We start from the raw sequence: 23,899 nt of genomic DNA, 5'->3' as shown, positions 1-23,899 counted from the left end.
ATCTACATAGATACTCCACAAGACGTCATATAGCGCGTGGCGAAGGGTACACTGTACCACTACTGGTCATTTCTTTTCCTGTCACACTCGCAAATATAGCGACGGAAAAACAAGTGCCTATATGCCTCCATATGACCCTAAAGAAAACAAAACTAGGACGTGACAAAGTACTGAAGAATAGCTTGAAGAGGTATTACGTATGTATTGCACAGAAACAGAGTAAAGCGTTGCATTAACAATTGTAACAACAGAGTATATGGAGTGCATAAACGACCACATTAAAATATATGAATATACGAAAAATGAAGAATTAAACTGGAACAGATGGCGTGGGAGGGACTGGAAAACTGTGAAGATTAAGTTAAGTTTAGAGGAGGGGAAGCGCTGAACTATGTTTCCTCAGTTAATATTAAACCATGACTGTGGGCCACATGTTTATTGATTTCCAGCGCTTACAACAGGTAGAGTTTTCGGCCTTTGTTTGCAATGTGGAAGACGTTGGATTGCAGCTAGTAGCCGTAGCTCTCACTCAGTACATGCCTAGAAAATGCGACGACATGATTCTGCAACCTCCAGCTTTATTCATGTTCGGCCAACCTAGTTGCTGTGTCTGAGAGATATAAAAGCTATCACAATCAGAAGTAAATCTGTGTACTCCGCTGTCACAATTGGTTCTTATCTTTACTACTCAAAGTATAAGAATTTTTCTGCAAGAGCAGTTCCCCATGTAACACAACAAGACGATATTTTGTGTGTCGTCTCATATCTTTGTTACTTAATTATCATATCGATTAAGTTGCTAAGTCATGTAAACGTATGAAAAGGCGAGAATAGAAACAAACACTGGCATTAACTCACCACGTATATGTCCATACCTCAAGCCACGTTCCAGCACCTGCGAAAGTGGGGTTAGGGTTGGTTCGGTTGCTTAGGGGAAAACAGCAATCAGCGACGTCATCGGTTTCATCGGATTACAGAATTACGTGGAAGGTTGTCGGCCGTGCCCTTTCACAGGAACCATTCCGGTATTTGCCTGCGAGAGTGGAAGCTAACATCAAGGCTAAGGGTGGGCCAACACCATATTGAATTCCAGCATTACCGATGGAGGGCGCCACGAACTTTAAGTCATTTTCAGCCATGTGTCCGGATATAGTGTAGTGGGACCAGAGCGGACGTCAACTCCATCCCAACGCCAGTTCCTGAACATCAAGCACCAGTTGTGGGCCAGCTAGTCTCAGGAGATGATACAACGGGTTTATTATACCAGAATCAGTGCACGAATCTAGGCCGGAGATGGTGGAACGTTATACTGATAACAGGTCTCATACTTGAAACGTGTCAAGCTAGGCCAGCCTCGTTTTTCATTTTTACTGTGCACAGTAATTTAATTCACAGTAAGGTAGGGCGCTATCAATTATAAAAGCAGGAGAATTGCAGAATTGAGAGTAATTATCTGTAGAAATGAGTGATGATTGCTAAGGTTACCCTTTCTTCGTATTCATTCTAATGTCTGTGGTAGTTTTATTTCTTGAGTAGCTAACCGTGAGTGCAGTGTTGTGGCCTAGAGAATCCTGTTAGCCGACGAGACAGGTGTGCCGAGCTCGCGGGAATCCTGGCAACACCAGCCGGTCTTAAGCCTTAAGGTAGGGAGCATTATGTCCTTTCACTTTTGGCGAGTACACCATAGTCTTTGACCAGATTTGTAGCTCTGTGGACAAACGGCGCTCGGGAGGCTGTGAGTTTTGCCGCCATCTGACCACGCCGTGGCTGCGAATGTTCCTTCTAATGGCTCTCGAGCGCCTGTGTCCTGTTGCCCAGAGCCGATAAGATTTCACTGTAGCGGGGGATGAATGGAACTCCTCACTTAGGTTTGGCTTTGTGGTGCGCCACTACCCCACCAGTGACGCAATCAAAACACTGCTTAAGGGAAATTTAGGAGGGAAAGGCAGGACCGTACTTGGTTGATCGTCGTTTACAGACTTAAGGAATGGTGACTTGCTACTGGGCGACATTCGCCGTCTCCCGAAACTGCACGAAACATTCTGGAATACAGAAGCGATGATATTGTAACAAGATTTCCTACTGGGAGAATTAGAAATGCGGCCGCAGACTGGCTTAAAAGACAGTTGTTGGTGGACATGCGTCTCGAAGGAGCGGAGTCCACAAGTTTTCGCACATTCGGACCGAAACCTTATTAAGAGGCACATGTATATTCTGGTTAGAGACTTCTTCAAAATGGTTCAAATGGCTCTGAGCACTATGGGACTTAACTTCTGAGGTCATCAATCCCCTTGAACTTAGAACTACTTAAACCTAACTAAGCTAAGGACATCACACACATCCATGCCGAGGCAGGATTCGAACCTGCGACCGTAGCGGTCCGCGGTTCCAGACTGTAGCGCCTAGAACCGCTCGGCCACTCTGGCCGGCCAGAGACTTCTTGTGATTGGATTGATGCAGTAGGGCAGATGAAACACAGCACGTCATAGTCCAACGCTATCTGTAAGATCTTCTCACTTCGGTCCACCTCTTTTATGTATGTGCTGCAAGAATGTGGGGAATGAGTAATTCTTGCAAGATGGAAGGCGGATTGTTGCAGCATAATAAATCATTCACTTTCAAGGATACCACTTGCCCATGATGTTTCTGTTTGGGATTATCATTCCTTTTATTTTTATCATTAAGCTACAATGCAATCATCACAACTTAGCACCGTGTTTAAATTCAATTGCAAGACCGCTACGGTCGCAGGTTCGAATCCTGCCTTGGGCATGGATGTTTGTGATGTCCTTAGGTTAGTTAGGTTTAACTAGTTCTAAGTTCTAGGGGACTAATGACCTCAGCAGTTGAGTCCCATAGTACTCAGAGCCATTTGAACCATTTTTTAAATTCAATTAGGAAACATCGGTATATTCATTACCATTTCTGTCATTGTATTTCTACAGCAACCTCCCTCATTCCTTTTCCTATGGTCTACTGCAGTTGTATTTTGGATTTTAGGGCCGCGCGGGCTATCCTTGCTGTCTGAGATGCCTGGCACGGTTCGCGCGACTCCCCCTGTCGGAGGTTCGAGTCCTCCCTCGGGCATGGATGTGTGTATTGTCCTTAGCGTAAGTTATTTTAAGTTATATTAAGTTGTGTGTAAACCTAGGGACCGACGATCTCAGCAGTTTGGTCTCATAGGAACTTACAACAAATTAAAAAAAGAATTGTATTTTAGTATTCGCACTCATTTCCTCCAAGTGAAATATTAGTTGAATTGTTTATTCTTGCCTATTATTCATTTCCTTCTGTTTTCTTGTGCATACGTTATTACCATACATGAAGACCGTAGTGGGATGATATGAATTTCGAGAGGGGATACTTAATGCATATCAGAGTCACATTTAGTAGAGTGTAGCCAACCCCAGTAGCGCATTGCGTACTGCCATGTTCTTTGTAAATTTGACTCAATATTGTAATCACTGAAATAACATCGCATTGCTTCTCAACCTGTGAGGTTTATATTGTTTCCTCCTCCCCACCTGGGTGTCACAGTTTTTTGTGAGGGAGTGTGTTTAACAAACCACTGTTACTCGGGCTATATTTCCTGATACGGTCACTCGCGCGGATGACAGGTGTCGTCCACAACAGAAACGATGTATATGGACACTCCAAACGGTATACATGAATGATTTTAGGAGTGTTTTATTTAAGTATTAAAATAATACAATTGACACACAAATACAGGAAGTTATACACAAGGTGATAATTATTTTTGACAGTTGTTCGTAATTAGCTCTGGTACCGCTCTGATAGCAACCAGCTTGTCATTCTCTATGCGAACACCTCTATCACGGTTACTATCAAATCTGAGACTTAAGTGCAACCTGAATCCTCCGCTCTTTGAATTATCCCAGAATTTAATAAACTCTTTTTAGATCGCCACAGAGATCCACACAGATATTAGAAACCGATGAAAGCTCAGATTTGTTTCCTTAGTATTCCTTTCGCGTAGAACAGTTACCATGAACTTCACTGATTTAAATATTAGTACGTGTAGCAATAATGGAATTGTATTGTCATCAATAAATAGCTTCATAATGTCTTTTTCTGTCTTTGTTATATCAGCTTCATTTCTGGGTCCAGGGAAATGCATCACAATATTACAACATCTTGTTCTAACATTGGTAGGATATTTACTTTCCCGCCGTTTAGCTACTCCATCCTAAAAGAAATACTACCTCTTGAATTACTTTTTCCTGTGATTCATATTCATCATTTTTCTGACATTTCTTGTTCTGTTCCTGAATCATGGCCATTTTCATGTATACAAGCCTCGTTCTCTCAGTCATCAATACCAAAATCAGGATCTTCATCACTCAGCTCATGGAACATCTGTACATCAGGATCTATGCTAAACTCTGTCCGAGGGTGTTTTATCTATGACATTTATTCCACAAACTAAAAGAAAAAAGAATATTTACTTTTCGCATGTACTCTACTGACCATTAAAATTGCTACACCAAGAAGAAATGCAGATGATAAACGGGTATTCATTGGACAAACATATTGTACTAGAACTGACATGTGATTATATTTACACCAATTTGGGTGCATAGATCCTGAGAAATCAGTACCCAGAACAACTGCCTTTGGCCGTAATAACGGCCTTGATACGCATGGGCATTGAGTCAAACAGAGCTAGGATAGCGTGTACAGGTACAGCTGCCCATGCAGCTTCAACACGATACCACAGTTCATCTAGAGTAGTGACTGGCGTATTGTGACGAGCCAGTTGCTCGACCACCATTGACCAGACGTTTTCGATTGGTGAGAGATCTGGAGAATGTGCTGGCCAGGGCAGCAGTCGAACATTTTCTGTATCCAGAAAGGCCCGTACAGGACCTGCAACATGCGGTCGTGCATTATCCTGCTGAAATCTAGGGTTTCGTAGGGATCGAATGAATGGGAGGGCCACGGGTCATATCACATCTTAAATGTAGCGTCCACTGTTCAAAGTGCCATCAATGCGAACAAGAAGTGACCGAGACGTGTAACCAATGGCATCCCATACCATCACGCCGGGTGATACGACAGTATGGCGATGACGAATACACACTTCCAATGTGCGTTCACCGCGATGTCGCCAAACACGGATGGGACCATCATGATGCTGTAAACAGAACCAGGATTCATCCGAAAAAAAAAAAACACGTTTTGCAATTCGTGCACCCAAGTTCGTCATCGTAGGCGCTCCTGTCTGTGATGCAGCGTCAAGGGCAACCACAGCCACGATCTCCGAGCTGATAGTCTATGGTGCTGCAAACGTCGTCGAACTGTTCGTGCAGATGGTTGTATGAGAAATCGGATGGAAACTTTCTCATGCCAGCAGGTTGCAGGTGTCGCCACCGGCGCCAACATTGTGCGAATGCTCTGCAAAGCTAATCATTTGCGTATCACAGCATCTTCTTCCTGTCGGTTAAATATCGCGTCTGTAGCACATCATCTTGTTGGTGTAGCAATTTTAATGGCCAGTAGTGTATCTCTATGTGTTTGAAAGAGGTCATGTAATAGGGCTACGAGAAACGCTTCCAATGTGCGTTCACCGCGATGTCGCCAAACACGGATGCGACCATCATGGTTCTGTAAACGGAACCTGGATGCATCTGAAATAATGGCGTTTTGCCATTCGTGCTCCCAGGTCCGTCGTTGAGTGGATCATCGCAGGCGCTCATGTCTGTGATGCAGCTTCAAGGGTAACCGCAGCCATGGTCTACGAGCTGATATTCTATGCTGCTGCAAAACGTCGTCGAACTGTTCGTGCAGATGGTCGTTGTCTTGCAAACGTCCCCATGTGCTGAATCAGGGATCGAGACGTGGCTGCACAAACCTTTACAGCCACGCGGATAAGATGCCTGTCATCTCGACTGCTAGTGATACGAGGCCGTTGGGATCCAGCACGACGTTCCGTATTACCCTCCTGAACCCACCGTTTCCATATTCTGCTAACAGTTATTGGATCTCGACCTACGCGAATAGCAATGTCGCGATACGATAAACCGCAATCCAGCCTTTATCAAAGTCGGAAACGTGATGGTACGCATTTCACCTCCTTACAGGAGGCATCACAACAACGTTTCACCAGGCAACGCCGGTCAACTGCTGTTTGTGTATGAGAAATTGGTTGGAAACTTTCCTCATGTCAGCACGTTGTAGGTGTCGCCACTGGCGCCATCCGTGAGTGAATGGTCTGAAAAGCTAATCATTTGCATATCACAGCATCTTCTTCTTATCGGTTAAATTTCGCGTCTGTAGCACGTCATCTTCGTGGTGTAGCAATTTTAATGGCCAGTAGTGTAAGTATTCTAGGTAAAAAGCAAGTTAATTGTAATTAGTTTCGATACATCTTAAATTAGGCAACTCAAATTTGCACTGAATCCAGAAGACAGAAAAGTAACACACACTTTCTTTATTTGGATGACCAGTATCCTCCAAGCTACAATAACGTTTCATAAACAGTGCAACCCTGAGCGTAACTGAAAGCCAATGATGGCTGAAGCTGACGGACGGAGAGTTAACGGCAAGACACTGAAAACGGCGCGAACTCATTCGATCCCAGTAAGACAAAATAGAGCAGGAAATAACAGCAACGGAGGGTTCGTAACTGCCGCATTACGAAGCCAGCACGAGAACAAAAAAAGCTGTAGCTAATAAGCTGTAACGTGTTACTCTTAAAGAACAATTTAGGCCATCGTCCCTATGCAGCAGGGACAGCGAGAGATGGAACCGTCCTGAGACAACTGCCGCTCTGGGCAGAGACTGTGCTACTGTTACCCACGTACCGCAGTGTTGCGACTAATATTGCGCGGGCAGTCTGCGCGGCCGGCAGATGCAGCTGCGCGATACCCGCGGCCATTACCGTAATGAGCGCGCCGGCCGCCTGCTCTCCAACGCACTGGCGTCGGCGTCGCGTGCGCTTTGAGCCGCGCCCGCCTGATAGGGGAAACTGCGCCGCCGCGACCCCATTTAGCCGCTATCTGGCTCCCGGCCGCTCCGTCCCTCACCCCGTTCTCTTTTGAAAGCGCGCCATCAGCTGCGCCTGTCGAATCGCATAAAGGCGATGGGCCTGAAAAACGGTGTTATCCTCTCTTGTCGCCGTCGTACGCATCAGCGCTTAATTTCGTACCCCCCCCCCCTCCTCCCCTCCAACCAAACGTCCAAGTACATACGAGGGAAGGACCTTTACAGTAACGCTCGTGTTTCGAATGACGTCAAGAAGTGCGGGGGTTACGGCTGGACAGGAGAGAGCAGCGGATTACGTTGCAGTATTGTTGTCGTACTTTTAGCACACCAGCTACAGACAAGTTGGACAAGAAAGTTCCTAAGTATCGATTTATCAACTTCTCGATTAATACTGACCATTTATCGGACTTAAAATATCGATATTTTCAAAACAACAGATTTCTGATATAAGAGCGTAGGCTTCCCCGGCCGGTGTCATAGTGATTAAAATTCTTCTGCGTATTATGCCGCGTCATTGCTAGAAACTAACAACAATAATATACTAAAACCAACATTTCGACCGAATTGCAACGGCCTTCCTCATGGCACGACTGGTTTTGCATGGGGATAGGTGCTTCTGTTTATTACAAACTATCGGTGTCTGACGTCGCTGTTGTAAAACTTTTAATTGGCCCTCTAATATGATTGGCTAGAATGTGATTTTCACTCTGCAGCGGAGTGTACGCTGATATGAAACTTCCTGGCAGATTAAAACTGTGTGCCGGACCGAGACTCGAACTCGGACCTCTGCCTTTCGCGGGCAAGTGCTCTACCAACTGAGCTGAGGGCGTGAGTCGTCCTTCGGTAGCTCAGATGGTAGAGCACTTGTCCGCGAAAGGCAAAGGTCCCGAGTTCGAATCTCGGTCCGGCACACAGTTTTAATCTGCCAGGAAGTTTCATATCAGCACACGCTCCGCTGCAGAGTGAAAATTTCATTCTGGAAACATCCCCCAGGCTGTGGCTAAGCCATGACTCCGCAATATCCTCTCTTTCAGGAGTGCTAGTTCTGCAAGGTTCGCAGAAGAGCTTCTGTAAAGTTGGGAAGGTAGGAGACGAGGTACTGGCAGAAGTAAGGCTGTGAGGACGGGGCGTGAGTCGTGCTTGGGTAGCTCAGTTGGTAGAGCGCTTGCCCGCAAATGGCAAAGGTCCCGAGTTCGAGTCTCGGTCCGGCACACAATCTTAATCTGTCAGGAAGTTTCATGATTGGCTAGTCATAATGTAAGGGAAGATCGAACGAAAGAGACTCTTCGTGGATTTCCATGTCGTCAACGATTGGCAGCTGCCCGCCAAGAAGCGTTCGGCTTCTGGTCGGCAAGTTTTCCTCTTGGTGTGCGCGGAGGTGGACTGACAGTTGCTCCACAGCTGTTTTTGCAGATACATGCGTGTCCCGTGTAGTTTCTGCCCTGCGACCGCTCGCGGCCCGTTGGACTGGGATGGCCGGCAGCCCGGACGCCGGGAGTTGTAGCCATCTTCTTTGTTGATGTTGTCAGGCTGCTTAGTAATTTAGATCGCCTCCCGTATTTTGCGTTCTCGCATCCACGATTCTTTCGCAAGTACTCGGGCTTCCTGAAACTTGATACGTTGTCCACAGTCACGGTGGTGTTCCGCTATCGCCGATTTATTATGTTGTTGTAATCGTACATAGCATTCGTGTTCTGCTACTCGTAAGCTGACAGGTCTCCCTGTTTCTCCTATGTAGGTAGCTCCGCACTCACACCGTAGTTCGTAAACACCTGCAATGTTAGCATTGTTGACTACATCCTTGATGGAATCTATCATTTCGTGGATCCTGTGACTGCTTCAAAAAATCGGTTTGACCTCGCCGGCGAAGGACGTTGCCCAGCCGTTCACTGATATTTCTGATATTTCAAATTGGTCCCCTCAAAAAATTTTGCTTGAGTGGCACAAAAATGGTAACATTTTAATTATTTTTAAAGTAACTACAAATCTGTGGATCTGTTCACTAACACTAAACTTAAAATGAAACTAGCATTCGCAAAGCACCATATCAAAATTTTTTGAAAATCTGCTTAATATTTCAGTTCAGTGTTGGTTCAAACGAGTGGTATTCAGTTCCGTTGAGCCCAACGACTTGCAATATGACCGTAGGCTATATCTGACAATTAGCCACCCACCCACCCTCACACACATACACACACACACAAAATGTTTAGGTCAATCAGAACTCCAACGTCAAGTTTTCAGAGGTTTTTCAGGCATACTTTCTGAGTATTTTGGTACAAGGGACGCACAGTCTCCAGTGGAAATTAGTTTTTTCCTTGCTGCAATTAGCTTTGTACATGCCTTGCACTGAAAATAGTGCACAACACCGCAAACTGCACATATCCAAGGTATTCGCCTGTGTGTCTTGCTTGAAAACAAACTTGTTCAACTCATTCCTTGTACTTGCTATTGACAACAGAGTGACTTTGTTCTTCTCCCTCAATCTTGAATTAAGTACTGCTCCGTTCCGTCTAAGGTTATGTTTTCGAGCACTGTTCGTTGTGCTTTAAAAGTGATACACAGTAGCACCATGAACAGGTTTATTCATGAAGAGTTAGCCGATAAGAACCCCCTTTATGGGTTCAATGAATGCAATGGAAAAGACCACAATAACGCAATGCTGAGCTATACAGAGATGACGAAACATGGGATATCTCCCATTATCGTTGCAGCAATTCGACATGACAAGGACTCAACACGTCGTTGGAAGTCTCCTACAGACGTACTGAGCCAGGGTGCATCAATAGTGGTCCATAATTGCGAAACGGTTTTCGGTGCAGGATTTTGTGCACGAACTGACCTCTCGACACGTCCCATAAATTTTCAGTGCGATTCAGGTCGCTCAATCTGGGTGGTCAAATCATTCGCTCGGAGTGTGCAGAATGTTCTTCAAACCCGTTGCGAACAATTGTGACCCGGTATCAAGGCGCATTGTCATCCATAAAGGTTCCATAGTTATTTGGGAACATGAAATCCATGAATCATTGCAAATGGTCTCCGAGTAGCCGAATATAACCAGGACGAGTCCATTCCATGTAAACACAGCCCACACCATTTCGGAGCCACACCAGTTTGCACAGTGCCTTGTAGACAACTTGGGCCCAGGGCTTCGTGGTGCTTGCGACACACTCGAACCCTGCCATTCAGCTCTTACCAACTGAAATCGGGACTCATCTGACCAGGCCACGGTTATCCAGTAGCCTAGGGTCCAACTGGCACGGTCACGACCCAGGAGAGGCGCAGCAGGCAATGTCTTGCTATTAGCGAAGGCACTCGCGCCGGTCGTCTGATACCATAGCCAATTGACGTCAGATTTCACCGCACTGTGCTACCGGATACGTTCGTCGTACGTCCCACATCGATTTCTGCTGTTATTTCATGCAGTGTTGCTTCTCTGTTAGGACTGACTACTCCACGCAAACGCCGCTGCACTCGGTCGTTAAGTGGAGGCCGTCCGCCACTGGGTTCTCCGTGTGAGAGGTAGTGCCTGCAATTTGATAATCTCGGCACGCTCTTGACACTGTAGGCAACGGCCTTGCCGCAGTGGATACACCGGTTCCCGTGCGATCACCGAAGTTAAGCGCTGTCGGGTGTGGCCGGCACTTGGATGGGTGACCATCCAGTCGCCATGCGCTGTTGCCATTTTTCGGGGTTCACTCAGCCTCGTGATGCCAAATGAGGAGCTACTCGACCGAATAGTAGCGGCTCCGGTCAAAGAAAACCATCGTAACGACCGGGAGAGCGGTGTGCTGACCACATGCCCCTCCTATCCGCATCCTCAACTGAGGATGACACGGCGGTCGGATGGTCCCGATGGGCCACTTGTGGCCTGAAGACGGAGTGCTTTCTTGACACTGTGGGCCACGGAACACTGAATTTTCTAACAATTTCCGAAATGGAATACCTCATGTCTCTAGCCCCATCTACCATTCCACGTTGTTGTCTGTTAATTCCCGTCATGCGTCCATGATCACGTCGGAAACCTCTTCAAATGAATCACCGGAGTACAAATGAGAGCTCTGCCGAAGTGCTGCCCTTTCCTACCTGGTGCACACCATACTAATGCCTTCTGTAAATGTGCATATCGCTATCCCATGACTTTGTCACCTCGTTGTATACACGGGTTGCGCAGAAACAGTCTGAAGAACTTATAAAGGTGTTGCAGGATAGGTTGTGCTGGGAAATAACTGTTAAGAAAAAGACTCGATACGCTGCGTCGTCTCCTAGATAATTTGCATTTAAGTTTGGAATCAGGCCATTGGTCGTGCAAATTCAAGCGGCTCACCAGATACAATTACTGTTAGCTGTAATTACTGTTAGCAACGTCATAGCAATGAGGTTGCCAGCCGCAGTGGCCGAGCGTTTCTAGGCGCTACAGTCTGGAACCGCGCGACCGCTACGATCGCAGGTTCGAATCCTTCTTCGGGCATGAATGTGTATGATATCCTTAGGTTAGTTAGGTTTAAGTAGTTCCAAGTTCTAGGGGACTGATGACCTCAGAAGTCAAGTCCCATAGTGCTCGGAGCCATTTGAGCCAATGAGGTTGTCCAGCCTTTGGCTGTGGTTCGATCCTTACTGCCGTCCCATGTCCAGTTTTTGTATCACTCTCTTATTTGGTTTTAGGAAAGCAATTGAAGTACACATTTGACGACACCGTCTCTGTGGAGCCTCATGAATTTGCGCACGCAACGGCCTGATGGGCTAACTTAAACGCTAATAACTCAGAAGTGCCGCTACGTACCGATTTTTTTTTTTTTTTTGTTTCTCATTGTACCTAACTAGCAACACCAAGTTTTTCAGACGGTTTCTAATCGCCCCTGCATATTCAGGGCGTTAGGCACATAAACGCAGGTATTTTTTTGCTGACTGAGGACAGTGTACTGAACAACATTACTTTAGTATTTATTTCATTTACACAGTAGTCGCAAGAGCAAGCTATTAATTCTTGTTTCCCCTGGGCAGTAGGTCAGATGTTCGGTGTGGACGCGTGGACACATAACGGTTAGCCCATACCGATAGGCGTAGTCCACTTAGCAGTGCACTTACGATCTTGCAGACAACATCAAGTACTACATGATGTGACCTGTTTATGGGAAGACTGTTCGAGACAGAGGAAAATCAAGGAACACACTGATGTGTGTACATATTACGGTGCCACACATAAAATATCAGCACTTATAACTGTTTACACCCTAAATATATAGGACAATGAAATGAATAAGAGACAGATTAAAAAATGTAAACTTTTGACTATTTCAAAAGAAATCGGCGTATCAGTTAGTACATTTCTCCCACTGTGGGGTAGGAAAGTCAGTGCCTTAAAATGTTTCGTTGCGTAAGCAACCATGATTGTACCCACGCGTGGACCTCTTCATTTGAAGAAAATCGGCAACTACAAATGTCTTTCTTCAGGACTCCAAAAATATGATTATTGCGTAGGGAGAGATCAGGACAGAATGGAGAACATCTAACGGCTTCCCAACAAAACGTATGCAGGGTAATCGAAACTGAAAACGAGAAAGTCTGCCATCTATTTGATAAAGAAAAGCATACAAAATTGTTTAGGAACAAGCAAGTAATATTTTCTAAATAAAAAATTTAATTTTTACAGAATGGTAGCACACGCGAAACTGTTTAGACACAGGTAGGAGAACGGTTCATTTCATCCTGATGCAAATGAAATGCTACACCTAAATGCTTTATCTAACATATTTACAGCCAAAAAAAATGGTTCAAATGGCTCTGAGAACTATGGGACTCAACTGCTGTGGTCATAAGTCCCCTAGAACTTAGAACTACCTTTTTTTTTTTTTTTGCAGACGCTCTGTCCATTTTTTTTAGCGCCTAGAACCGCTTTTTTTTTAATGTCCGAAAAGAAAAATCATATATATAAAAAAGAAGGAAAAGAAATATAGGACTGAAGTGACATCCTCGTCACTTCACTGGGAGTACATCCTATCCCTCGAAACAACGTAAACCTGGGACTCCCCACCGCTTCGGGGGGTTATGAAACATGCTGCCTAGAAAGTTCGCAAAATTCGTTTTATATTTAGAGTGGCGTCGGATGATTTCGTGTTGTTCTAGTAGATAATGCCAATAGTCCATGCCCGATATCAATGTCCGCGAGAGCACGTAGTGCGATGCGTGTCCACCAATCCATCGGATTTTGTGAGGGGAAAAATACAGCGTCAGGGAAAAATAAAGCGTCCGTCGTGATCGTTGATTCGTCGGTGCGTCTGAGGAGGGCCATGATGCGTTGCGTCAGCCGCCAAACATCCGTTGCCTCACCGCACTGCAGAGAATGTTCGTCGGTGTCCTGCATGCCACATATAAGGCAGAGCGGGGAATCTACCATGCGAATGTCGTACAATCGTTGGCGGTTGACTGTCTTGCGGTTGATTAGTGTATACCATGACGATCGCGCTGCTGTGATAAGGAGAGGTGTATGGACAGCTCGCCAAATCTGTCGCCAGTTTCGTGTTGGGTATTTAAGTTCGACAACATTGCTGCCATGATGACGCTGCAAGTAACAATATATCTCACGGGTAGTGGGGAGTCTTGTAGAAGGTATCTGTAACTGAACATAACTAAAATCAACAAAAAATTGCGCGACGTGAGAAAAAGAGGGCGAGATTGTGCCTACCGCCACCGGTGGTTCAAAGGACGTGGGAAGAAGCACATCCAGGATGGCCGACGTGATGGCGTGTCGCCGTTGGTTCCAAGTGCGTAGCGTCGCTCGCAGGTATAGAGCTAGAGCCTTGTTCCGCACATCCGTGAGGTTAAGTCCTCCAGCATGGTGTGGGAGAGTTAAAGTCTTGTATTTGACCTTAAACAACATTCCTTGGCTGACATAGAATCCAAAGGCCGCCATTAATCTGTCAGCAATACCATGTGGCATTGGCAGTACCTGTGCCAGGTGCGGCAGTCGCGAGGCCAGGTGAACATTAGTGTAGTCCACCCTTTGGAGCAGGTCGTGCGTTCGGAGTGAATTGTTGCGTATGTACAGTCGGACGTTCTGGAGGAGACGTCGATAGCTCGCCGCCGCTGATTGCCGTAGCGATCGGGTGAACAATACACCTAAGCATCGCAAGATGTCCACCGTCGTAAACGGACTGTGCAGATCGTCCAGCCCTCGACCGATGTGCATGATCTTGGTTTTATTCATGTTGACCCTGCTTCCCGCAGCTACTCCTACGTAGTAAGAAGGGTAACCACCTGATTTACTTCATTCTCCGACCGGACGAGTATCATCAAGTCGTCGGCATATGCACGACACGTGAAGGAGCTCGCACGGAGTCGGACGCCTGTTAGAGTCCGTCTAAGAGTCTGCATCAATGGTTCGAGCGCTATTGTAAACAGTATCATCGACAAGGGACATCCTTGCCTAACTGAGCTGCAAACAGGAATCGGTCCTACCTCCCTGCCATTGACTCTCACCATCGAAGAAGCGCCGCGAAGGAGGCGCATGAGGACGGTAATAAAATCCTGTGGTATCTCCATGCGTCGCATGGTCGAGTCAAGGAAATCATGGTTGATCCTGTCAAAGGCACGATCAAAGTCCACCGATACGAACGCCGCTCGCATGCGACAAGCTTCCGTCAGGGAAATTACGTCACGGTATTCGCCGAGGATAGAATGGATGTTGCTCCGAACCCCGAGACAAGCCTGGTCTGGCGGTATTGTCTTGGATATTACAGTCTTGAGCCTTACCGCCAGCATTCGCGCAAAGATCTTATAATCAGTATTGAGCATCGTGAGCGGTCTAAATTGATGGGCGCTGACACTCGCTGTCGATTTCGGTATTGGTATAAGCAGTCCCGCCATGAACTGCGAAGGAACGTCCGTGTCAGGGCTCAATAACTCATTATACATCAATACCAACTGGGACATCATTAAATTCGCAAATGCGCGGTAAAATTCGAGTGTCAACCCATCTGGCCCAGGGGATTTATGCACCGCACCCTTCGCGAGTGCTCCCCGGATGTCATCTTCCGTTAGGGGTTCTAATAGCGCCTCTGCATCCGGACCATCCACCTCCGTTTGCATCTGTCGCAAAATTTCTTCTCCTGTCCGATTGTCCGTCGGCGTCCCAGTGAAAAGAAGGCGATAATGCTCCAGAAACTCAGCAGCAATGTCCTGTTGTGACGTCAAGGGCCGACCATCCTCATCATGGAGGACTGTGATTAGGGATCGGCGATTACGCGCATGTCCCTTGGACACATGATGCATGCCAATACGTTCTCCATCGACGTTGTCCAAGCACCGAGCACGGATCGAAAGTCCCTCCAGTCGACGTCTCGTGATCGATAAAATACAGGCCTGAATGCGATGGACTTCCGCTTGACGCTCGAGCGATGGGGCCATGGTGGACAGGTCGCGGAGCACCATGTAGAAATAATCAAGTGTATCTCGGAGCCATTTCGCTTTTTCCTTGCCATACGTGATGAGAGCTCTTCAAATCGCCGGTTTTGCACACTGCAGCCACCACGAAAGAACCGTACGGTGCAGCGGCAAACGGCGAGTGCAAGTCTGTCATGTTTCTTCGATCCGCTGGCGACATTCGAGATCCACCAATAAGGATGAATTGAGTTTCCAGGAACTACGACTCCGCCAGACCCTCTGCCGTGGGAGGGTTAACGTGCATAAATATGCAAGGTGATCCGTAAAAGCTGTGGGCCAACGTTCAGCAGCCAACACGTGATCTCTTAATCCGTCAGAAACATAAATCCGATCCAGCCTGCTCGCTGAGTGGCTAGTAAAATACGTGTAGCCCTCTCGCTGCCCATGGATCTTCTCCCACGTGTCCATAAGGGCCATGTCCCGGCAGATCGTGTTCAATGCGTGGCATGAGCTGAAATTAGGAGTTTGATCCTTCGGGCCGAGTACACAGTTAAAATCCCCCCCTACCAAGATGTGGTCATACCTCCCATGAAATAGGGGAGCAATCTCCTCCGAGTAGAATCGTGCACGCGCCTGTCGATTGTCAGATCCGGAGGGGCATAGATGTTGACGATACGAATGCCGTTCACGGTCATAGCCAAACCCCGAGCCGAAGGAAGGTAATCGAGGTCACACATCGGAATCCCTTCCCGGACTAGTATCGCTGTGCCACGTCCTCCATCTGGAGTCGGCGCTAGGTAAGTGTTGTATCCGTGCACGTCGGGAAAAGCAGCATTGCAGGTTTCCTGCATCAGCAGAATATCAACGTCAGTGGCGTAAATCATGTCCCGGAGAAGTTGCATCTTTGCAAGCGAACGTGCGGTGTTAATGTTCACTGTGCCAACCTTATATGCTTGGTTCGTTGTCGTTGTCATGCTCGTGTCATGTTACTGAGAACTCCAAGGGTGTCAGTCCACTATTCGGGCTCAGAGGGGTGCCCGCCAACGGGCTGCCCTGCGTTGTTGTCGTTCCGTGGTGTGCATCCTGTAGGTGAGTGGTCATCATTAGGGGGTGGCAATTCCTGTATGTCCTCGACTGGTTCCGCCCAGTCGCAGTGGTCATCCATCCGAGAAACGTCCTCTGATGTATTTTGACGAGGCTGCTGGGACATTGGTATCCCTGACTCCTTCGTCGGCAGCGCTGGGTCAGTCGGTGTCAATGAAGAGGGACCATCTGAAAGGCAGGACATCCGGTCTCCATCTGACGGAATCCTGTCAGCGTCCTCTAAAGGCACGTCTTCTGTGTCAGACAGTTCTTCAGCTAGGATACCTTCCGTGTCCCCTAGGCTAGGGGGGATGTGTCACCCGAACTATGGCGACGCTTTTTGCGACGCTTCGGCGATCGCTGCTTGCGTGCCCTTCCCTCTGCTGCCTCACTGTGTTCGTCGATCGTTCGTTGGTCCGTTGCCGGTGCCACTGTCTCGACCTCTACTTCCACGTCGCGTGCTTCATGTGAGTTGTCGGAAGGTTCCTCCCTCAACCGACGTGACGTGGGCGTAGGGACATTCTCCGAGTCACCTCCATGCTCCCGTAACTCGGTCGGCTCTTGCATAAACACGTCCTTGTCACGCTCCGAACTGGGCAACACCTCCCGGCGAGCCACCGACACGTACGTCATCGGCAGTTGCGTGGGAACTTCTCGCTGTGACGCGTCTCCATGTGGCAGTTGCACGACGCGGCGTTGTATGCACTCCGAGCGGATATGTCCTTCTCCACCACAGCCAGAACAAGTTCGTGGCTGGCCATCGTAGATAACAATAGCTCTACACCCGCCAATGTATAAATAAGACGGGATATGTTTAGTAAGGACGATCCGCACCTGTCGCACGCCGTTTAGCACAGGATAGGTACTAAAACTTGCCCAGCGTTCAGGCGTATGACTAAGTACCGTTCCATATGGTCGCAGCGATTCAGTAACCATCGATTCTGGCACCTCAAACGGCAGTTCAAAGATCCGAATCATCCTCACACCCAATCCTGAAGGAGCGACTGTTACATCGCTGATATGGCCATCAGAGTGTCGAAATTTAAATCCTCTTTGAGCAGCGGAGAGAGTTCTTTCACACGCAGCTTCATCGGTCATCTTTACGTACATTGTACTGCTTACAATGGACAGGTGTATTCCAATTATGTCCGTAGCAGGTAAACGAACTTCTTCCCTCAAAAAGCGCTCTATTTCGAAAGCTTTGGGTCTGGAAAATTCGTTGTCGAACGTGAATTGGAGCGTGGTCTTTCGAAAATTGTGTGCCATGGCGATCGAGTCAGACAACAACACGCGCGAGTACCGACGGTGTAAACACTTCCTCGTCCACGCGCGCCCGCGGCCGGGACAGCAGGTCCGTGCCGCGCCGCCGCCTAAAGCAGACTGTGTACCTAACTAACCTAAGGACAGCACACAACACCCAGCCATCACGAGGCAGAGAAAATCCCTGACCCCGCCGGGAATGGAACCCGGGAACCCGGGCGTGGGAAGCGAGAACGCTACCGCACGACCACGAGATGCGGGCTATTTACAGCCAAGTAGCATATTGCTCCACTGCCTTTTTTAGAGTGGTCCATATGCCCCATACCTGGACAGATATGATGGGAAAGCTGTGACTGTGGTGAACTGGGCACACCAGATCATGCCCTCATGAAGATGTAGCGAGGACTTCAAGCCAAGTTTTAAGGTGCAAACATATTATGGCGTAGTTACAATAAAAGAGAATTTTGAAGTTCTAAATCTTTTATCGGGAGCTGTCTCCGAGGCAGCAACAGCTGTTACAGCACAAAGGAGAAAGGCTAGTAGACAACATCAGGGTAAGAGAAAAATGCCCTACAGCTTACATTCGCTTTGTCCCGTAACGGAGCACTGATGGGAAATGGACAAAGGACCTAAGGAGAAGCAGTGGTTCTCAGTATAGAGGGAAGATATGCGCTCTGCTTTTTCGCCAAGCCGTGTGGAAGCACAAGATCTTTCTGGACCAGACGGCATAGTGAACGCACCCAATAATAGTTGAGTATGTGCTTCTTCCTCAGGCAACAGCGGAGAGAAAATGACTGTAGTGACATAAGACGATATACTTGTTAACTGTGTGACGAACATCAGAGCCCCAAACATTATCAAAGTAATCGCAGTACTTCTGTAGAGACAGTAATAGTATTAGCAGCATAAACGTTATTAGTAGTAGTTGTTGTTGGAGCGTAATCAAGTTGCTAGCAGCGCTAGTAGGACCTATTAATACGTGCGGTAAGTAGTACTAGTCGTGCTAGTAGTAATAGAATTAGTAATTGTTGTCGCCATAGTAGTATACGTAGTTCTAATGGAAATAATACCAACATGAGATAAATACAAAAGTGAAACCAGAGAACGGAAGTTGGTATTCGACGAGGAACGACGACGCTCGTAGAGTGCTATTTTAAACACGGTAATTTGATTTCAAGATTTAAAATGAAATTAAAAGAAGAGGAGATAATGTACAAAAAGTGTTGAAGATTATAGAGTGAGAATGTAGCCGCTGAAGGTATTTTTGGGGACAGACAGGATTTAAAAAAAGCATAACTGTTAAGGATCTTTAGGTTAAAACCTATTTTTTTCCTAGGCTCCACTCTGCATATAAGTTGGTACTTAAGCGTTTCATGACTAACTAAACTGAATACCGTTAGTTCTATAGGACCTAAAATTGCGTATTTCGACGTTGACGCCTAATTTTGCCTATTTCGGCATCAAAATCCCAAAAAGTACCTATTTCGTTAATCTGACATAGAGTTCTTGTGTTTTCAAAGATTAGAAAAAGGAAGTAAACTTAGGGCTTTACGTCTCGTCGAAGGCGAAGGTCGTTAGAGACTGTTTACAATTCCTTTGCTTGCCTTACTACCAACAGCACTCGGCACGGTTGAATGGTCATCCATCCAAGTACCCACCGAGCGCGACAGTGCTTAACTTCGGTGACCGAATGGGAACCGGTCAAAGATTTGAGTTACACATTAGAATCGAACGTGGGAGTACTAAATGCTATATTTGAAAATATTTCGTTCGTAAGATTCTGGCCAGCTGTCTTTTCGCAAAGAAACGGTTTCATAAGCCTTAAGCTGAGCACGGATTAAAAAATCATAATGTCAGTCGTAGACGCCCTCTATAGCTAAATTGCTGCCCTTCGCGCATTTTCTCGCTGTTGTCTACAGGCAGTCCTATCAAACTACTCTATTTCGTGAAAGGTATTATACGTGAATTTTCCGGTTCGAAAATAATTTGTCAGTAGTGAGATGTTTTCATCTGAAGCACCGGTAGATTACATTCGCTTGTTCACAAGGGGCGGCCATCTTTCTGGTGCCATATGTCCAGCAACGGGTACGGTACTTCCCCTACCGATCCCATGCACCGCAGTAAAAGGAAAAAAAAAAAAAAAACAGGTCATCGTTCATTTTGTCCCAGCGAAAACAAATAAGTATATTGTGTAGTGACCGACGTGTTAAATGTTACTGAAGTTCTATGTGCAAAATAAATTCTAGTTTCGGTGTGAGAATACCACGCCATGCCGAAGTTCAAAGTATACTGATGCAAGACAGTGGCTGCAAGATTTTCCGCATTATACAACAGATGGGAAACTTATTTTCTGCCAAGCATGCAACAAGGTTAGTTGATGTTTTTCTTAGACTTCTTATTTTCCAGTCACTTAGGATTCTTTTTTATCGCTATCCTTTAGTAATACGAAATACTCTTTATATGCGATTCTAAACTGCATTTCCCTTTTCTTTCGTATTAGGTTTCGAGTATTAAGAAATCTCACTTAACTCAGCATGCAGATGGAATCGCACATAAAGCTAATGTTGAACGAAAGTCAAAATTGAAGCAAACTCTTTTTACCAATAAATCTGGTGAATCCTCCGAAAAAAAAGTTCTGCAGTGATTTGTGTCATGTACTTGTGGCAGCAAACATCCCCTTTCGGAAACTAGAAAACCCTATTTTCAGAGGTTTCCTTGAGAAGTACTGCCATCAGTCTATTCCTGCAGAGTCAACTTTACGTAAGAATTATGTGGATTCAGCTTACAATGCTGCATTGCACAGAATCCGAGAAGATGTTGGAGAACCTTGTATATGGATTTCAGTGGATGAAACTACTGACAGTCTTGGCCGTTACATTGCAAACCTGATTATTGGCAAGCTAGATTCAGATGCTCCATCCAGGGCTCATTTGATTTACTCAAAAGAGCTTGCAAAAACTAACCAACAAACAATAGTACAGTTTGTGAACAATGGGCTTAAGGTGCTATACCCAAACGGAGTGGATGAGAATAAGGTGCTTCTGGCCGTCACTGATGCTGCTGCATATATGATAGCAGCGTTTCAACTATTAAAATATTCTACCCATTGATGCTGCACGTAACTTGTGTAGTGCATGGGATCAACCGCATAGCAGAGCAAGTAAGGCTACAATTTCCTAAAGTAAATAAAGTAATATCTATGGTGAAGAAAATTTTTGTTAAGGCACCTTCAAGAATACAGGAATTCAAAGAACAGATTCCAGATGTCCCATTGCCGCCAGAGCCTGTTGTCATCCGCTGGGGCACGTGGCTGACAGCAGCAAAATGCTATAGTACCCATCTCTCAGCTGTCCAGAAGGTGGTTGAAAATATACCGGAGGATCCTGCATCCGTAACTGCAGCAATGGAGTTACTCAAAGATTCTTCTTTAAAACGGGACTTATCTTACATTAGGGCGCACAATACATTTATGGCAGAAATAATTTCACAATTAGAAGGCTCATGGAGACCTATCTACGACAATATTTCTTTGCTTGAAGAAGTCAAAACGAAAATTAATGAAGCGCCAGGTGAAGTAGGGGAAAAAGACGAGCAAAAATGCAAACGGTTTTGCAGAATAACACTGGCCTGAATGAGTTGTGTGCAGCTGCCAAAATACTTAGTAGAAAATCCAGCACTCCTGACTGTAGCATTCCTGTCCAACATGTGCCGAAAATGAAGTACGCCCCTGTCACATCTGTTGATGTAAACGTTCTTTTTCAGCGTATAAATTGATTCTGACTGACAAGCGCCACAGTTTTTCACTAGAAAACCTAGAAAAGATTTTGGTTATTTATTTTGAAGCCAACTATGGACAGAATATGTGAAACTATGAATGTATTAATTAAACCATTGCCACATCTTTATTACGGAGATCTTTATCTTACAGTAACTCAAAAATATTTGGAGTTATGTTCAACATTAATGTTGTAGATTGCTGTGCTCTGCACTGTGTAAATATTCATTCTCCTTGTTTTAATGACTAATAAGATGTTCATACTTTCAACACTGTGTATTTTAATTTATTTTTATTTTCTCTGCATCATTTTTATTAGAGCCTATTTTAAGTTTTATGTAGCCTAAATGAACTACTGAAGGAGTCTATTTTAGGTGCCTAAAACACACTTTTTTACGACCTACAAATCCGTGGTCTACTCATCACATTCGAAACGCTGCAGGTTCACCGTATATGAACGGTCTTGCACTGATATCACTCACGTCACTGCACCTTCATTGAGTTCATCTCTATCCCCTCATTAATTCATTTCAGTGCATTTAACGCATTTTATGTACTGATGTATGCCATGTGGCAGAGTAAGTCACGGCGCTCCATGATTCTGCCGCGCGGGATTAGTCGAGCGGTCTGAGGCGCTGCAGTCATGGACTGTGTGGCTGGTCCCGGCGGAGGTTCGAGTCCTCCCTCGGGCATGGGTGTGTGTGTTTGTGCTTAGGATAATTTAGGTTAAGTAGTGTGTAAGCTTATGGACTGATGACCTTAGCAGTTAAGTCCCATAAGGTTTCACACACATTTGAACATTCCATGATTCTGTAGGGCTATTTCCAAAAGCGCCATGGGAGAACCCCTGTGTTCGGTAAGTAGAGGAAGGTTGTTCAATATATATTGCCCCAAAACTTTTTATCACAACATATTTGTGTTTGAGTGTTAGAATTTGGTGAAAATAGCAGCCAACATTTCTTTTACTTTCATTAGTTTTACACACAATCTCCATCACGTTCTATAATCTTACGCCAGCGTTGTGTAAGAGGTTGTACTCCCTGTTGATAAAAGCTCTTGTCCTGTGCTAGTAGCCATGTTTCCATTGCGTCAATTAAGCTCTCATGACCTCCGAAGTGTGTCTTACTTAAACAACCCTAAGGCGGCCCAAACAAGTGTAAGTCCGAGGGCGCCGGGCTTCGGCTATAGGGTGGATAAGGCAATTATGTCCAACATCCCGATTTGGCAATGTTTTCAGGGTTCTGAGATGTGTGTATGGGCTTGCTTGTATTGCCGTTTTGGAAAATTTCTTTTGGATTCTTCTCAGCTGTAACACGTCTGAAACGGTTCTTGAATTTGTTCAGAGTCATCCCACGCTAATGCCTCTGAATCAATTGTTGACCTCTTTGTCAACACAGCCACTAGAACTACACCGTCACTATCCCAAAAGACTGTAAATGTGCCAGCAGAGGAAGAAGACTTATTTTCGGTGATGTCTCTCCATTTACTGCCTTTCTGTTTCCGGTTCAAAGCGATGCACCAATAACGATTCGTCAAAAATGGCCTCTCCATTGGACTCAACCTGCTCCAATAATACTCCATAATTGAAGAATTGACTAGAGCACTCGGACCGTGCCTCCGAGTCTGCCACCTAAACATTGAAGGCATAAGTAGGAGCAAATGTGAATTTCTCCAGAGAGTTCTCACTCGGAACAAAATCGACGTAGTCGCGATACAAGAGACCTATGAGGAAAACGTAGATCAGCTGGCTTCTAGAGGAAAAATCCCTGGATTCGAGATACTGGGAGCCACCTATCACCGCAATTACGGTGTGGCAACCTACATACGAAATAAGATAGAAAATGCTTCCCTGTGTAAGATATCTACAGACAACAACATACATGAAGTTGCTGTCAAAATTGGCGAGACCACTATAGTTAACATCTATAAGCCTCCCGGCTGTCCATGGCCTCCAGAAGTACTCCAAGAATATCCCCACCCTGCCATCTACGTAGGAGACTTTAATAGTCACCATGAGAACTGGAAGTACGCACGAAACGACCAGAACGGTGAATCCCTGATGAGCTGGAGTGAGGAGACTAACACCCACCTGATTTTCGACGCTAAGGACCGCGGAACATTTCGATCAGCAGCATGGAGACGAGATTATAACCCTGATTTATGTTTTGTCACTAAAAACAAAAACAACCAACCGCTAGCCGCAACTCTTGAAGTCCTGTCTGATTTCCCACATAGCCAGCATCGCCCTGTTATCTTAGAAGTCGGAATTAACATCCCAATCATAAAATCTTTTCCTCGCCCACGATGGAATTTCCAGAAGGCAGACTGGGCCACCTTTGCAGAAAACCTTGACAAGTGTCTAGGTTGGATACCCCCGACTAGGGACAACTATGA

At 46.0% G+C, this 23,899-nt stretch overlaps 1 protein-coding gene and 1 pseudogene across 1 annotated transcript in view; one reads left to right on the top strand and one right to left on the bottom strand.

The window, feature by feature from the left end:
- The window catches only part of LOC126161548 (protein Wnt-6-like), a 651,979-nt gene that overhangs the window by 51,678 nt on the left and 576,402 nt on the right, over positions 1 to 23,899 (bottom strand). The window lies entirely within an intron of this gene.
- Positions 10,573 to 10,689, top strand: LOC126163854 (5S ribosomal RNA; annotated as a pseudogene).

Source organism: Schistocerca cancellata, chromosome 2 (assembly GCF_023864275.1).
Source record: "Schistocerca cancellata isolate TAMUIC-IGC-003103 chromosome 2, iqSchCanc2.1, whole genome shotgun sequence".
NCBI classification, from domain to species: Eukaryota; Metazoa; Arthropoda; class Insecta; order Orthoptera; family Acrididae; genus Schistocerca; species Schistocerca cancellata.
The sequence above is the reverse complement of the archived record's forward strand: the minus strand, read 5'-3'. Positions and strand labels throughout refer to the sequence as shown.